The sequence below is a fragment of the Chinchilla lanigera genome, unplaced genomic scaffold, assembly GCF_000276665.1.
Source record: "Chinchilla lanigera isolate Chin_1 unplaced genomic scaffold, ChiLan1.0 scaffold00004, whole genome shotgun sequence".
Taxonomy (NCBI): domain Eukaryota; kingdom Metazoa; phylum Chordata; class Mammalia; order Rodentia; family Chinchillidae; genus Chinchilla; species Chinchilla lanigera.
Genome location: NW_004955405.1, coordinates 30,035,169 through 30,040,128, shown reverse-complemented (window position 1 = coordinate 30,040,128; position 4,960 = coordinate 30,035,169). Strand labels below are relative to the sequence as shown.

Genomic DNA, 4,960 nt, shown 5'->3' with positions numbered 1-4,960 from the left:
CTCAGCCTCCAAAATGCTGGGATTACAGGCATGCACCACCATGCCTGGCTTCAAATTCTTCATAGAATCACAACCCCAACTAATATGAGCTCAAGTTCTTAATAGCATTACAGTCCCAATTAATATGGATTCTAAAGTTCTAATCTGAACTTTTAATATTAGCTGGTATAGTTTTCTTTAAGAATAACAGAACTGGCTGGGCATGGTGACATACAGTAGTGCAGTGCCAGCTTTTTGGGAATCTGAGACAAGATTGCCTGTGCATAGGAGTTTGAGTCCAGCCAGGGTAATATAACAAAACCTTGCCTCAAAACAAAGAATACAAACAGTAACAATAAAAAGGAAAGTTATATCAAGTCATCTTTTCCAGGGTGGTATGAGGCTTACATTAAAATTCATTCTGTGTATTATTGGATTGAATCATGTAGTTTTATAGACCTCTACCAGAATATAAATTGGTTTGCAATAGTGAGAAAATTTGAAATGTAAAAGACATACTGCAATATAAATTTCATTTTCTAGTTATGTAATCCTCCCAAACCCAACCACAGCAAGTCTAATTTGTAAAATGGTCCAATAGCAGTTCTCTTTCCTTGTGGGGTGTTTGTAAAATGTATATGGCAAGATGAGTGCGGAAGCTCTGTGAAAATTATCAAGGGTCACACAATGTGATTTAAAAACAAGGTTCAGATACTGTAACTGTTGGACAATAGTTAAACATTAACTTTTTATATATTGGTTTCTGGCCAAGATAGGAAGACAAGGAAAACACAAAAGGAAAGAAAAAAGTTAGCGGGCAGATTTAGTGAACTGATAAACTAAAAATAAGAGATGTCAACAAAGATGATGAATACTTGATCAGTTTTAAAAAATTACTAGTCTATCCATTTTATCAAAATCATCTCTATTTTGAAAATTATAAAGTATGCAAGCAATAACCTAACAAAGACCTTTCGAGAAAAATAAAAAAACTCAATTGTCCATTTGAAAAGGTCTTAAAAATGGAAAGAGAAACCATATCTTTAATATGTAAGTATTGAAATTTTTCTCAAAATTTACCTACATATTCAATATAATTTCAGAAAAGAATTATGGAGAGGTTCTTCTCTTCTCTTTTCTTTTTTGAGGACCTCAATATACTCATTCTAATTTATATGAGCACTGTCTAACTGCTTTTCCTGGGCCACACTGAGGGAAGAGGAACTGTCTTGGGCTCTATGAAAAAGATATAGTGTATTATATGTAGTTAATGTATGTAAATAACCAAACTTTCTTTTAAAAAATACTTTTACAGGTGTGGCCCACAGGTTGGACATGCCCAATTTATGGTGCTTAAGTCCTTTTGAAAAGAGAAAACAAAGGGGAGGAACTCACCTTCCAAGATAAACTAGTTTTGAACAGGTGTTCTGTCAAATGGACCTGCAAAAGAACCTAGAGTCAGAAATAAATCCAAGTCTATAGGGAAACCTGCGTTGAGGTAAACACGGCACGATAACTCAGTAGAGAACGTGATAGAGAGGAGAGAATCTCCCAACCTGCTAGATATCTGGGACGAGTTCATGTTCTCTAAAATCAAAGAATGAATTTTAGGAATGATGGAGGTTAAGAGAAGAGTATATTTATTGGGGGAAAGAAAGCTTCTGTCCTAGAGAGGGACAGAAGTGGACCCAAATGTGTTGCCAAGGAACCTGTCTTTTTTGTAGGGATTTCTATAGAGCAAATCCAAGAGGTGAGGTGGGTCTAAGGTGAGAAACATGGGGACTCCCACGGTGGGTGTGAGGTGGGACAAAACTATGGTCAGCCAATAAGATTATAAACAATTGCTCAGGTAAAATTGATTAAACTGGGATCAAGTGGGGAAGTGAGACAGGTAGTGAACATGAATACAGAACAGGGGTTTTCCTATAGGGAGTTGAGTTAGTGACTCTTTCTGGCTTTGTCAAGGTGATAGAGACCTATTTAGAATATCAGTCCCTGATGTTTCTCTTTAGGGAGGTATGTGGTTGCATCTGATTTGTCTTTTGTCTTGAGGCCTGACCCACAGCTGGAGGTGTCTGTCTCTCCCACAGTTGCAAGGTATCTCGTCTTCCGCACTGGTTCCTTGAAGGGCCCAACCCTGTCTGACTGCCTATTATATTTCTATCTAACTCACTTGCCTACAACAAAAGGACTTGTCTAAAATCCACTAATTGGTAAGTAGGAAAACAGTCACCTCTCAGCATGCTCAAATCCCTGTATAAAATGGTGTGGTGTTTTCATACAATCTATGCACACCTCCCGTATAATTTAAGCCATCTCTAGATTATGATAATACCTAGCACAAAGCAAATATGTACATTGTTGGCATATTTCTTTGGGGAACAATAACAAGAAAAATAAGTTTGTATGTGTGTAGTATAGTCACAATTTGTCTCCAAATATTTTTGATTTATGATTGGTTGAACCTGCAGGTCTGGAATCTGCCTTTGCAGAAGGTGATTGTAGATGAAGGAACATAGGTTGGTTCACTATTTCAAGGACATACAAAAGGGAAATTCAGTGCAGAAGCAAAATTATAGAACTACAGAAGATACTGGAAGTGTTGAAGAAGATCCCAGACACTCAAACCGTAAATTGAAAATTTAAAGATTAGACTACATTTTAGAAATTAAGAATTTCCAATCAAGTACAGACACGAGCTGTGTTAACAAAAAGCTGACAGGGTGAGAAAAGATTTACATCCAGATCCTGCAAAGGATTAATAGTTAGCATTTGCCATCAGGCGTTGTCTTCTCTTCTTTTCTTTCTTTCTTTTTTTTTGGTAAAATGGGAATAACAACACTAGCAGAAAGTGCTCAGCACAGAGTCTGCCGTGGTTAAGAGTTACTATTTACTATTACTAATTTATCTGTCTTTATCCTCAGTAACAAAGCACATTTTTGTGGCAAGCCATGGTACATGGACTCTGAATTTCTGATTTCTGCATGGGTTTATTTATTTATTCATTTTTGGTGTTGGGAATTGAACTCAGGACCTGCGCTTGCCAGGCAGGCACCTGAGCTATATCCCTGTCTGCGTGGTTTTATGTTGCTTGCTCGTGGAGCTACAGAGAAACCTATGTTCACATATCTGGCCAGTGTCAGTAGCCACAAAGCCTGTTGAATAAATGCACCTGGATACACGAGAGGTTAAAAATGCAGGACAATGCTAATGGCCGTTCCCATGACACAGAGTGAGGAATGTGCGACACGCAGCACTGTAGCTGTGGAAGCAACTGCCAAGGACACCTGCCAGGTGATGGGGCAAGAGGAAGATTACGTTTCATGGCCTGAGGTGTGAATCTTGTGATTGTCGTATTTCATCCTCCATGAGGCTGGGGACACTCGGAACACAGAGAGCCTTCGTGGAGCAGCTTCCAGCTCCCCAGCTCATTGTCTAGGTGTAACGTCTGGCTGTGGTAGGTGTAAGGTCCTCTCCTACTGGGTTTGCTGGGGACTCCCATACCCAACTGCGAGCTGGCCATAGGGAGTTGCTTTGGTCTACTGCCGACCAAACCTGCTCTAGGAAAGAAGAGCTTTGCCTCTTTCTGCCTGATGACCTCAGCTTCGGCTTTGGCTTCCCAAGTATGGGCCAAAAACTTAGATAGTGACGCACAGGGCAGAAGGTGGCGAGCTACAGTTGGTGTCAGTGACCTGAGCTAGATTTGCTCCCTAGGCCTGGGTGTGGCTGTAATAAGTCTGCCAGGGCCACCCTGCTGATAGGGAAGGAAGGGAAACCAATTCCATGCCAAGTACTGTCACACTCACACACACACACACACACTCACACACACACTCACACACTCACACACACACACACTGTCTCCTTTGGTCCCCAACAAATTTGGGAGATGTACATTCTCATCTCCACTCTACAGATGCAAAAACTGCTGCTCCGAGAGTGAAAATAGTTGGCCCAGCATTATGAAGCTTGAAATGACTCCCTGAGATTTGATTCCCAGGTATTTAATTCTACAGGTCCCGGGTTGATTGATCGGTTTTTCACTGCACCGTTATTTGAATCTGAGACTTGGTGAGAAGAGAGGTGGAGGTGGGATGGGTGCCATGGGGGCCTGGTGGGCGCTAGGTAAGAATGCAAAGCCATTCCCGCCTGATCCTGGCCCTTGGCTCAGTTAGGTTGTAGAAAGCTAATTACACTTCCCAGCACTGCCTTTAAACATGTGCCCTGTGGTCAGCTGACTTTAGGTGTGGCTCTGGCTTCTCAACAGAAACTCTGTTTTCACGAAATAATGACATCCTTAAAGTATTGTACTTTGCTTGTTATTTGGACAAGACGCTACTTCCAGGAAATCCGCTATCCAGTGTGGATGGATTCCCTGCCGGGAAAGGAAACCAGATGCCTTCACAGCAGGGAAGAGCTTGCTGCCTGACTTGCTGGCCAGGAGGAATTTCATTTCTCTGTGCTTCTGGGATCTTGCACTTTAATCAACTGGCTTCCTTAGCCACTAATAAAGACGTAATTGTTCAAACATCTGAAAGTGACTGGTGTGTGTGTGTGTGTGTGTGTGTGCACTTGAGAGATCGCAGGTATTTTTGTGTTAGTGCCATTAGAGATCAGAAGGATTAGGGTAGCTCTTGCCCTGGTCTCTGAGGCCCATGGCAGTGACTCCTTATCTTCATTCTCATCATCACAATAGTGATAACAGACCATTCCCTGTGTACTTGCTCTATGCTGGGCGCCATAGTGAGCTCGTTTTGTGTTCACAGCAGTCCTCTCCTACATTTCATCTTAGGACTGGTTTTAGTACAGACAGCAAAAAATCAAATACAATGTTTTAACCACATGACGGATTTATTTATTTTTCATATAATAAGTCCAGCTGTAGGCACTCCAGGGCAAGTGTCTTCCCCTCCCTCCTCCACATCCCCAGGAACCTAGGTTTCTTTGCTGATGGCTTCCTTATTCATATTTTCAGTAAGCT

General features: G+C 41.3%; 1 long non-coding RNA gene across 1 annotated transcript; it reads left to right on the top strand.

Moving 5' to 3' along the window:
• The first annotated feature begins 3,226 nt into the window (after positions 1 to 3,226).
• Positions 3,227 to 4,493, top strand: LOC102024643. The gene is made up of 3 exons (XR_259411.2): positions 3,227 to 3,436; positions 3,896 to 3,979; positions 4,312 to 4,493. It is a non-coding gene; the product is annotated as an uncharacterized LOC102024643 (long non-coding RNA).
• The last annotated feature ends 467 nt before the right edge of the window (positions 4,494 to 4,960 follow it).